This window comes from Ambystoma mexicanum, chromosome 2q (assembly GCF_040938575.1).
Source record: "Ambystoma mexicanum isolate Mex_15411 chromosome 2q, UKY_AmexF1_1, whole genome shotgun sequence".
NCBI classification, from domain to species: domain Eukaryota; kingdom Metazoa; phylum Chordata; class Amphibia; order Caudata; family Ambystomatidae; genus Ambystoma; species Ambystoma mexicanum.
In genome coordinates this window covers 857460098-857473149 of record NC_090924.1, presented here as the reverse complement: position 1 = coordinate 857473149, position 13052 = coordinate 857460098, and positions in this window count along the sequence as shown.

Here is a 13052-nt window from a genome sequence, read left to right as displayed (position 1 = left end):
AGCTTCTCCTTGTCTCGGAGATGTGTGAGGATCTAGGGATGTTGAAGGCAGCTCTGATTGCATTATTTTGCTTAACCTGTAGTTTGTTCAGGTTGTGTTGGCTAGTTCCAAGGTATAAGGCATTACAGTAGTCTAGTTTGGACATAACCAGTGTCCTGGCCAGGATAGTACAATTCTGTGTAGTGAGGAAGGGGCGACATGCTGTAATAAGCTTACATGTATAGGCGGATGCCGATACAACTGCGTTAGTTTGTCTATTAAGTGATAAGGTGGAATCAAGGTAAATTCCTAATGTTTTGGTGTCTGAAGAGACTTTAATAGTGTTGCCGTCGATGTTAAATGTTTTGAAGGCGGGGTCGAGTTTATTCAATCATTGTTGGGAGCCCATCACGTGGAGCTCTGTCTTATCGTCGTTAAGACAGAGCTCATGCTGGGCCATCCAGGCTTGGATGACTTGGTAAATGTCATTCAGGCCTTTAGAGTCCAATAGATAGTCGCCTGTGATTGGGATGAGCATCTGGGTGTCATTGGCGTAGTTGGTGACACCCAGATAGTCAAGAGTATCAAACAGTGGTTTAGTGAAGACGTTATACAGGGTTGGTGAGGTGCAAGACTACCAAGACAGTATTCCTACGGGACCACCTCCATACGCCGCCACACCAAATCCAATAACTGCAATGCTCTCAGAAAGGTTATTCCTTTCTCAGCAAGTAGTAAGCTGTCTTCCTCCACCTCATCTTCCTGAACAAATACTGTTACCACACAGCCTGATGTCTGCAGACATTGGTACATTATGAATAAATAAGTAAGTAAGTAAATAAATAAATATATAACTAAATAAGGAGGGCTACGGACCATTATCGTCCATTGCAGCCCCTGGAAAATGGGGGATAAAGGCCATTAGCACCCCTGGTTCCCAAAGCGGGAACCAAGGGTGCTAAAACATAGATTTGTATTCCTATAGCGGGACGCCTGTGGCATTCCGCTGTAAGAAGGAAGAAAAATCCTTTTCCAAGACAGCCAACATGGAAAGAGAAGGCTGGGCTCCGTACACAGCCCCTCTTCCCTTGCCATGGCAGTCTGCAAAACCTTATGAACATATTACCACAAGCACTTTTTTCCATTTCCCTTTTTTTACACTTGTCAAAAAATAAAACACAGGCACATTTGCAAAACCATGCTTTAATGTCCTTGCCAATGCTCCTCACGAGTTTGCTCTAAGTCCGCCCATGTTTTATTTTTTAAAAAGTGTCAAAATGTATGTACATACAATAGTCATATAACTTAGCCCCCACGTGACAAAATCCATTCAGTCTTTACACAAACATTAAAGGTTGGGTCTGTAATCTTTCTCAGAACTTTTGTCCACATTCGTCAAATAGCAACAAAGTTATAAGCCAACTAAAATTGTTGACACCCCCCATCGAATTTCGCCCCCTCTTGAGAAAATCCCACCAAACTTTAGAAAACCATTTATATCTAGATCCAAAATCGTTTTGCCAAATGTTGTGCAGATTCGTCAAATGACACCACATTTATGTGCCTTTACAATATTTTGGGAACCCCCTGTAATTTTGCCTCCTCTTGACAGAATCCCACAAAACTTTACAAAACCATTCGGGATTGGTTCTAGAATAAAATTGCAAAATTACATGCAGTTTCATTGAGTGGCGCAAAAGTTATAAGCCATCCAAAAACTGCTTTTCCCCAACCCTGTAATGCAGAAATAGGTACAGATGTCCTAGGACATCTGAAATGTCCGCGAACACCACAGGACTGCCCCAGGACATCTGGAGTGTTTGCGGACTTTCTGGGGGGGGGAAACCAACCTGTTTTTTGGCTTCTTATGGCCATATCCAATCCAATCCTCATCCCTCCCACATCCCCAGAGATTGTTTGTTGAGTTTGACAAGTGAAACACTGCTTTTTTTAATGTTTTCACTGCGAAGTTCGCGGACCCCAAAAAGTCAGTGAATCCAATATGGCGGGTGTTTCAAGGAAACCGACGCATTTCAAGTTTTCCCACCACCCAATCAGCGGCCGCGTCCCGATGTCGTCAGACCACGCAAAATTCTGCAAATTTTTCTGGCCAATCTGATTGGCCAGTTCACGGACCGAGCAGAGAAGTGAGTCCGCGGACCGGACATAGATATCATTAACTTCTTTGCCTTACGTTTTGGTAGTTTTAAAAAAAAAAAACTGCTGGACAGATTTACACCAAATTAAAAAAAATCACACATTCGGGACTAAGCCACCGCTCCTGCCGCAAATTTGGTGAAAATCCGTCCAGCGGTTTGGGCTGTTGGCGTGAGCAAAGTTTTTTCCCATTATGTCTATGGGAAAAAATACATTTTGGGACCCCCCTATATCTTTGCCCCCCAAACTTCGCAAACAAATTCTGAGTGGGCCTTCTACTTTTTATGCAAAATTTGGTGAGAATCTGTCCAGGGGGAGTGAAGTTATAAGCCGCCCAAAAAGTGCTCTTCCTATGAGATGAGCAACTTAACCATAACTACATTGCCGCTACCGCAGGCTATCTAATATATATATATAATATGTGTAGAAGTTGAATGCAAATTGCAGTTAAGTAATTTCTTTTGCACTGAATGTTCCACAGGAACCTCCAGCCTATGGTGTGTGGTGGCTGGTGGTTGCCATTTACATAATAGCAAGGCCACCACCACTCCAGCAAGCATCTACCTGCAGCAAACACATCACGTATGATGTTGTGACATTATCACACATTGAGCTATGCTGTCAGCACGTTACTAAGCTCTCGTTCAATCACGGGCTCAGTGGTCAACACACACACAAAATCAAGATAGGATATTTTCTTCTAATAGTGTTTTTCAAAACGTTCTAAGGTGTGCATGTTTTAAACTCCGAGAACCAATACAAATGTTTTCCATGGGACTTGCAGTACTGAACTTTGATATTTCCCCTTCAGTTGCTATTTTTCATCAGGTTATATAGTGCAGTGGTGTGTTCTGCCTACAAACCTAACGACTGCAGTTTGATCCCAGAGGTCGGCATTAATTCATAAATTGAAAGAGAGCATCCAATGTTTCTCTTCTAGCTGGGGGGGGCTGAGTCCACCCTCTGAATAAATTCGGTGGACTCCGCCGCCCAACCACTGTGCCAATCCAATGGCTTGGATTTTTACTAGTACTACTTTATGCATTTTCAGGTGGTTACTTTTGTGGGTTATAGGGCCTAGTTCCGAACTCTGGGTTCTTGTAGTAATCCCCTGCCGTTGATTGTGTGACCTCTTAGAACCCTTTATCCCTTCATAAATCCACCCCTGTACTTGCTCCAGTGGAGGATTTTCTCCTGGACCTTGGAATGCTCTCCCAGGGGCTCTGATCTGACCCTCAAGATTCCCCTGAGTTTGTAACTTCATGCCAACCAGGTCAGGTCTTTTTGTGGACAATTCCTGTGCAGTCTACTTTTCTGTGTTTGCCATCAGGGAATTGGGGAGTTGGGGGGTCTGGTGTCTAGACACTGGCATATGCTTGTGAGAGGACTGCTGTCTATGTTCATTGGATTTCTGCTGCTCTATATGTGGTATGAAGGACTGGTTACAGTGTTTGAAGTATTCAGTTATTTGCAGTTGTATATTATGTAATTCTACTTTCTTTTTCCTTTTGAGCAAGGGCGAGAGCCCTGTGGCATGCGTCCCACCTTTTCACTTCAATTCAGGAGAAAAGTCTTGCTGTTCCAGGTGAAGGGGTCAACTGCAACAAACCATAAACGTACTACGGGCATGACTTCTATATCGCATACCATTTGCCCCTCCCTTTGTTCCCCACTTCCTAACTCTGTAATTTTAAGTCCCAGCCATTTTTATGACTATCGAACAGTGCAAGAAACTATTTTACTATAGCTTTCATGCCCTGGCTGGGGGGCGGACATGGGCTTTAATGGCACGCCAGCTCGAGCTTTGTCAGGCCCGGCTAGACCCATGAGCCTCCTTGTTAGAAAAAAAAGAAGGAAAAAAAGGTGCCACCCGGGGAAGGGCCTGGGGTGGTTGGAACTGCGGGCAGGGATTGTGTATTCTCACCTGCTGTTACAGCCACCTGATTGGCTAAGCGCCCTTCCCCGGGTGGCACCTTATGCATTTATTTGTTTATTATATATTACTGGCCTTGATGTTCTTGTCACAAGCAGGATGTGGCATCACATTTTGCTTGCAGTAATTTAATGAGATCAGTAAATTCTTGTAATAACATCAGCATGCTGTGACTGTAATAGATGATAATCTAATGTAATGTAAAGGGAAGCAGCCTTGAATAGCACACCTTTGAATTGTTGGTGCTTCCTTGTGCATGATTGTGAAAAAAGAGGTGGGGTGGGGATTGTTAGTGGGGTAGAGTGGGAGACAGATGGAAATCCTGAGGTGTTGTTGAGTGTATGCCAGAAGTATCCATGGTACCAAAGTCCTTTGTCATGGCATGGTATTTTGTGGTTTGGCAGCGACATGGGCTTGGGCATGTGTTTTATCTGGAAGGGAGGGGCCAAGGTATGATAATTCAGAGCGCTGTCCAAAGGGGATGTGGTTTGATAGGGATAACTGTGAACTTTGGAATAGATCCATCAAGGCTGATGTGTTATTGGTAAGCATGAGCTGCTGTCTGTGAGATGGTGTGTGTGTAGGGTAACGGGGCCGGAGATGGAGAGGTGAGTTGGTTAGTGGCAGAGTAAAAAGGTTTTTGAATTAGTGAAGACTGATATTAAGGAGTCATAGTACTAAAATGAACTGTTAGTATTCCAGTCTGTTTTTGACTCATGATCAAGGGGTTTCGGTCTTGCTGTTCTTCATTGGGAAGTGGAGTTATATCATTGTGGGGTCAGTTTGAAAGCAAGAGCAGGGAAAAAATACCAGAGAGGTATCCAAACATACCAGAAATATATTCATTGAGGTCCTATGTTTCAGTGTACGGCTGCATTGGAAAGAGTAACCAGAAAGGCTCTTGTCTCAGTTCTGCTGTGCTTTGTGCGGATTGTTGGTCTGGTCATTCAGAGTGGAAACTCATTTTGAATCCAGGTCAGTGTGTATAGATGTCAGAGAGGGTTTATCTTTGCATGAGGTATCCATTTGCTGTATTGCTTCTGAAGAGCACCTCGATCTGGGATGTCCTTTGGCTGAGATTGGTCTGGGATGGTTAAATTGTTCTAGTCTTTGCTATTCTCATTCATTGTCTGTAGTCTTGTGAACAACCAGGTTTTGAGGGACTTTATGAATCAATGTGGTCTCCCTCTGTGCATGGGGTATGGTTTGAATGCAGTATGAAAGTAAGCATGGGTGATATGAATATAGAGTGAAATGTTTTATTGCCTGGGATGCACTTCTCTATGAGAGAGGGGAACAAACAGATCCCTATGAAATTTGTATCTCAAAAAAATTGTTAAAGAATGAATTACTACAGGTTCTGAGATGTGCATAGTGAAATTGTAAATCATTGAGATATGTGTGTGTGTGTTAAACAATTGTATAGAGAAGTCCTACAATTATAGAAAAGAAAATTGTAAAAACGTGTTTTATTAACAATGTGTTTAAAAAACAATAAATGAATATTTTTGACACAAACTGGTGTGGTATATGACAATATAATGACAATAAATCATATGTAAGAGGTATAAAATCAACAATGGATAGTGGGGAAGCAAGTGACCCTATAAACATAGTGTATTGTTTAATCAAAAGTTTGATGGAGGGCTGTTTATAAGTGGTCGGTAAATAAGTACCTCCGGTCTCTTCTAGTTTTATTGTCTCCCTCTGTACAGAGACACCTAGAGATTGAGTTTCAGAGCTTTGCAGAAAGAAATGAGACAGAAGATCATCCCATCTGTGGTTCAAAATTGACCTTATTCCTAAGAGAACATTGCTAGAGCTCAATGCTCTGGTTGGTTTGGAGTGAATGAATTTCCTCAGCTATGATAGGAACAAAGGACAATACAAAGGTTTTTTAATCATACTCTACATTTGACCGGGAGTCAACAAAGTATTTGCAGGTCTGAGGTGAAGTGTTTGTGTTTATTTATTAATTAATTTATTGAGCATTTGTATGGCGCCTATACAGCACAAAGTGTTTCCATGCACCACAAGACAAAAACAGGGAGAGGAGGGGACAGAGGAGAAACAACAATAACGGTCCTAGCAGGCCTTGTGACATTCAGATCTTGCAAGTGCAGGAGTGTGGCAGGAGAGGACAAGGGATGGGGGAAGGAGAGGGGGAGGGAGGGAAATGTGCTGGAGCGAGGGATTCCAAGGGGCTGGGCAAGTGCTAAGGGGTGCCCAGGAGGGCAAGTGCCAAGGAGAGCAAAAGGTAGCTGTCAAGGTGAGGGGGGAGGACCAGCCTAGGAAGGCTAGTCAGGGAAGGGGTGTCTTTGGAGTCTCTGACTGCAGCAGTTTGTTCTTTTTGCAGTTTGTTTAGTAAGCATTCCAGTAGGCCCAGGCAAAGGCTGCTGCCATAGTCTACTCTGCAGAGTACAAGGGTGGTCAGGTACAGTCCCTTTTTAGGAGCATGAGCTTCATATGATGGATATTTCCTGGGTTTCAAGTATGGGATCACCATTTAAGATTTGTAATCAACCATTGTAGATGGATGTGGGCCTCATCATTATAGCATTAGTTGGGTTAAGTGTGAGGTGGATTGTAGTCATCTGTTAATCAGCTTGTTATGATGCAATCATGTACTACAAATTAAAATGTTTACAAATGTTAAGATCTGTTGAAAAAGTGTATAAATCTACAGAACTTCCCTGAAAACATAAGTGTTGACATGCGCATTAGTTGTGTTAAAAGGTGTGATTTGTAATGCCAGTCATGCAAGGAATATACTAATCAATGAGTTTATTAATAAGCTAAACTAAGTCTGGTTTTGAGGGCCTGCGTAAAGCTGCAGCTCATCATCTAGGGGAATGCCTCTTATTAGAACTAAGTGCAGACTCTGCATTGCTCAAGTTGCATACAAAGGCATGCATCTTAGGCAACCAGTTTCACTTTTCCACCTTTTTATTTCATATTCTTTTTTGTCACACATTTCCGATAATGTAAGTGCTAATGTTACTGTACCTTTTCTACCTTTTTGGAATCTAATGTATTGCAAGGTATTTTGCATGTGTTCGGATTCAATGTAACATGGTTATGGAAGCTGAATCAGCTTGCATGAGCAGCTTCCTGGGAATGTTCGTTTTTTAACTTGTTCTCCTTGAAGTTCAGGCACAAAGGGAGCCTCAGGAAAGGTTGCCTGAAAGGTCAGTATACAGACTGTACCTTACCACTCGGAGGGTTAAAAGGTGATCTGCATAAATTAATAGTTAATTCGCCGGTACGAAATACTAGATCAGTGAATGCTTGCATTACCTACGAGCTCTCTTCATTACAACTGGTATTACTATTTCTCAGCAAAACATTACTCTAGGAGGTAACTCTATATCCACGAGGCATGCAACCAACAACTAGTCTAAAAAAAGATTACTTTTGTGACCATTTAAATTTAGAAGGCCTATCGAACTCCTGTATCCCACCCAAGCAATAACCACAGGAAGGTTAGAGCTGAGCAGCTGGGTAGATGGGAGGGTTTGAAAATAGTGTTGAGGAATGGAAAGGTGAGGTGCAATGAAGATTACCAGTAATAAATCCAGGAGTTACCAGCCCAACCCTCTTCCTGTGCACAGCTCTTACACTATGGGGGATTTTCCAGCAGTATCCAACACAGCTTTAACCTTATCTGAACAAAGCCATTGCAGAAAGAAAAATATGTTGAGACATGAATCACACAAAAGAACAAAGCTTGAATCACAGATTATCAAAATAGCCCAGGATCAGAAGATTTATACGACAAGTTTAATTTCAGAAACCTAGAGACGAGTCAGTGGTTAACTGGAAAAAAAGAGATCAAATGAGACCCAGCAGCAATATATCTTGTTTTTTGGGACCAAATATTCAAAAAATGGGTCTACTAAACCTGTGAACCAGGAAGAGCCAGATACAGGTGGAACTAAGGGGGAGGAAACAGACACACTGAGATAAAGAAAAACAAAACAGGGGCCATTGCCCAAGTAAAATAAACTTCATCCGAGCATTACTTGATTCTCGCAATGACTAGAAAGGAAGAAGAAAACGTAGTGCAACCCGTCTCTCTACTAAGGTGGTTCCAAAACAAAGAAGCCTAACTTCTGGGAGTGGGCTGTCTCACAAATAGATTTACTTCTAAAGAAACGAATAGTATAGACGGATTCAGAACCTTGGAGTCATGATAAAAATGCAGAGTTACAGCTCACAAAGATCTTCCAATCCAAACCAGCCATTGAGGTGAACAAATATGTAGATAGAAACCAAATCTATCTGAAGGTGTTATCCATTGTGGGGTGGGAGGCCGGTGGGAGAAGGTGTTATGCCACACGCCACACTGGGCGGAGGAAGGTATGCAACGGTAGTGGCGTGGGGATAAATAGCAAGGTAACGGGGGGAGGCATCTGTGAAGGAACATGGGAGGTGGGAGAAATCAGGAGAGGAACAGATGAAGGGGTGTGGAGCATGATGCTGGTGAGCTGGGTCCCTGAAAAATGGACAGTGGCAGGATGAGAAATGGAGGCCTGATACAGACAAACTTTGGGATATTTCCGGTAACAAGTGGCCAAGGGTATGAATCCATATTCTCCAGCTAACACCCTCTGCCTTCAGGACTGTATGGGTACTATTGAGGACCAGATGTCCTCTTTTTCTTTAAAATTCAATCCTTTAAACAATGAGATTCTTTTGGTTTCTTCTCCTTTTTCTATTGCACTCTTCCAGGAGTGGCTTCCACCTCTTGCTTCTTTTGATATCAGTCCATCCCTAGCGTCCTCTTTGATGTCTCTTAGTTGTATTCTTGATTCCAATATTCATTTTAAGTGTCATATTTCTCAATTATTGTTGTCATAGTCTTCTCAGTTTACTCATTTTAGCTGTGTCCCACCTTCAGATTGTTTTTTACTATTGTCCAAGCCTTTGTTTTATCTTCCCTGTACAGTGTTAATGGCATCTTTGCAAGCTTGTCAGATTCCTTTTAGTATCTTTAGAAGTCTGTGGTACTTATTTGCTAATTTAATCTCTGGCACACCTAAAGTTGACCACAAAGCACTATTCTCCTATCTCTTTAAAGGCTTCTATTAACTTTTGTGTACTTTTGAGGATCTTCTACATAACCACAAAGCTATGACAATGGGCCAGCCTGAATACCTGTCTGCCAGGCTTTGAATGTCTGGGTGATGGAAGGATACTTATAGTTAAGCCAGTCTTGGACTTTTTATCACCAACCTTAAACATGCCTATTTCTCCATGCAAGTCTTTCCATCATCTGCTTCTTTTACCTGTAATTCTTTGTCTCCTATTCATTTTCCTCCTCTGTTCTTGCCACTCATAAAGTTCACAAGACCTATGGAATTGTCCTAAACCTATGCTCAATTAGTTTAGTTGATCAGTTTAACAATAAGTAATCTATTTTTGGTAGGATTTTTTATGTGCTCTTATTTTATATATTGCTTTAACTATACAGCATGCCATTATCTTTGGGTCAGGCCACACTTTATATATTTATTGTATACGTATAATTATTAATATAAAAACAGACAATGACATCAAAAAACATCTAATAGCACAAAACCGCTATCCAGAAAGGAAGTGGAAGACAAAGGGAAACCACGGAAAACCTTCATTTTAAGGGCACCAAATTGAGAACAATATTGACAAGTGAAAACACTAATGTTGTCCATTCCTACTAAGTGTCTTCTGGCCAATGAGACCCCAAATAAGACTAACATGGAAGGAAGAATAAAAAGCAATGCAAAAGAGTTATCCCTAGGAGGAGCATTAGTCTTTTCCAATCAGAAATGAGAGGAGAGGAGGAAACATATGAGGTATCTGGGATGAAGTGCCTTCACTAAGAAAAATATGAAAGAGCATGTTCTCCACAGCAGAATCAGGACTTTAACACCTAACTACAATAAGGACACCCCCTAGGGAAGACTGCAGACAAAACCTAAGGTAGACCAGGGGCAACCATGATCAACCTACTGAAGAGAATTGGAATCAAGCACCCTACAGATAGAAAAAGAAGGTTTGGCCATCCAAGTGCCCTGAAAACGGTCTCCTGGCCAAAGGCAGAAGCAGCAAATGAAAGCAGCAAGGCAGAAGCAGCAAATGAAAACCGGTCAGTGACAAGACATAGACCATTCCAAATATTATTCCAACAGACTCAATTACCAGAGCATATCCAAACAGCAAGATTTACAAACCAACCCATAAGCATCAGACTTTGGCCAAAGGCCAGAACTAGTAAAAATAATGTTAGATTATTTGAATCAGTCAAGTAGAGGAGCGGGCAAAGGTTCAAAACCAATACTGTTTTGTCAAATTAGATTAGTAATAACCTAAGTAGCACCACACAGATTCCAAAGACTCCCTTCAGAATGCAGAAATGCTGAGTCTCCCAGAGAAAATCTGGACCTGGAACTCTGGGCACCAAATGGCAGCCCAAAACAAACATTGAAAACACTGAAAATAAATATCCACAGAAATAATCAAGCATGGCTGCTGAACTAAGCCCCACCACCCGAATCAGAAAACATTTGAATAGGCTAAATCTATCCTGTTAGGACCAGAAACCATATCTTGCTCTACAAAATGTTATTACGTGGGGCCCTTTTATGGGAGGAATGTGAATATGCAAGACTGCAAATAACATAAAAGTCCCATTAGAAGCATAAATCAATCAGTACAGCTTCTGCTGGGGAAAACCCAAACACCCTGCCTGAGGTGCCAAAGCAGAGATACAAAACCTGATATCACTTCACAGACAAATCTTTGGTCAGGCAGAAAAGGAAACCTTTTTTTCAGAAATCTGCTTTGAGCAAGGGGGGGGGGATGCAAGCATTTACATCACAGAATGTCTGCCTCTCTTTGATGCTATACTTCAACAACACTAAAATTTCCTGATTTCAGCCCACTACAATACCAAAAATGCATGGATTGCTTCTTGGAATTCTTAATGACATGCGTGACAGGGTTATAGATCTGACCTTGTCAATGGTGGAGGGTATCCCTTACAACTTGGGCAGGAGACCTAAGACCGTATTTGCAAGACCCAGTCCTTCCCTAGAGGTGGAGTGAAGGAGTTGGGAGCGCCTCATTGCCTGTTCACCTGCATATGCCTGGTAACAATTGCAGAGTAGCACATGAAGTCACCCAATGTACCTTCTCTGATGCTAGCCAGTGGTTTCTTCAGTTTCAGGACTTGCACATTCAGATATCCATGGAGCGGAGAGCACCAGAAACAACCCACTGGCGAGAGAGACGGAGGTGAACATCCAGCGAGAAGAAACAGACAACCAATAGTTAGTGCATAGTAGCTCCCACTGCAAACATAGTGTGAAATTGCCTTTCTTGTAGCAGGCACTTCTGCAAGACACTGCCAGTTCTGTGTTCACAAAGCGGGTGGGCATATCAGATGCTTTATTGTTTCCCCTCTCTGTAACTCGGCCACTGGGGAAAACAAAGCAGCAATTGGTTAAAGGAACTAGGACGAACAGTAGAATATGGGTTGCTCCGAGGAGGTCAATGGAGGAGAAAGCAGAGCGAGAGACCAGTCAGAGGAAGGACAGTGGAGGGTAGTGTGGAAAAGAATAAAAGAGAGTGTGTGAAAGGTGAGGTATTGGTTGGTGTTAGAAAGTGGTTTGTGGTTTTGAGAGTGCCTGTATGGTGAGTATGGCGAGTGAGTCAACATGGGAGTGGAGGGGAGTAAGTGCCATTGAGTGTGAAAGGTGATTTATAGAGTGTAAGGAGGGGGATTTTGGGAGGAGGAGGGTGGAGTGCAGTGGAGAGTGGAGAGTAGTAGAGGGTAGGGGAGTGGAGAGTAGAGCGTAGTGGGAGTGGAGCATAGCATAGAGCAGTGGGAATTGAGAGTAGGGAGTTTTGGAAGTTGATAGTAGACAGTAGTGGGATTGGAGAGTAGAGAGAAGTGAGAGTGAGGAGTAGTGGAGAATAGTGGGAGTATAGAGTAGTGGAGAAGGGATTGGAGAGTAGTAGAGTGGTAGAGGAGAATAGGAGTATATGTAAGGTGGAAGAACATCAGAGGGACAGAGAGAGGAAGCGAGTGGGAGATCAGGAAGTGAGTGGGAGGAAGAGAATGGAGGAGGGAAGAAAGAAGGTAAAGGAAGGAAAGAACATCAGGGGGAGAAACACAGGGCATGAGAGGGTAAGTTGAGTGAGCCCTGGACAAATTGTCAGAAAGCAATCACTATGATATTTATTCTTGTAGTGTCTCAGGATAGGATTCACTAAGAAGGCCCAGATGAGTAAAAGAGATAAAGTGGTTGCCTTTGCCAGCCAGGTTCTAGACAGAAGGGGTTTCCCATCTTTAGTGACCACCTTTGGTTTTTTAGCGTGTCTAGTTCAGAGCAATGGAGGGTGGAGATTACAGAACACTGGGGACAGAACATTGGAGACTGACTCCTTGGGAATATGCAGTGGGCAGCCCTCAACCTTTGAACCACTAGAGAAAGCTAAACAGCAGCCATTCATTAATTATCCTGCTTGTTGCATTACCGATGGCTGGATCCCAAAGTTCATGACAGCCAGAGCTGTGTCGTGCATGCAGAGTAGCTGGGAAAAGATCTGTCTGCACTCAGTGTTATCATTTCAATCCAGAGTATACAGGGGCCTTTCCTAGGCAGACTACTGATAACTTATAGGGCCTCAAATCGTACTTATATTAAGACTGATAACTTTGCCCCATAGAGGAGGGCATACCCACTTCTGTCTGGTGCAATATTTGTCATTTCGAGTTCCTTTTGCTTACCTGCTCTCCATTGGGAAACCAAATTATTCTCACACCATGGAACAGCAACTGAGAAGACATGCAGGTACTCTAAAGTGCTTGTGCCACCTGACAGCCTAGTTCTCCTGGAGGAACTAATGGCTTTATTTTCTGAGGTGGTCTGGGCCAAGTGCTACCCACATCACTATGGTATCTCCAAATCTACTACAGTAACAAAAAAAAGAGTATAAG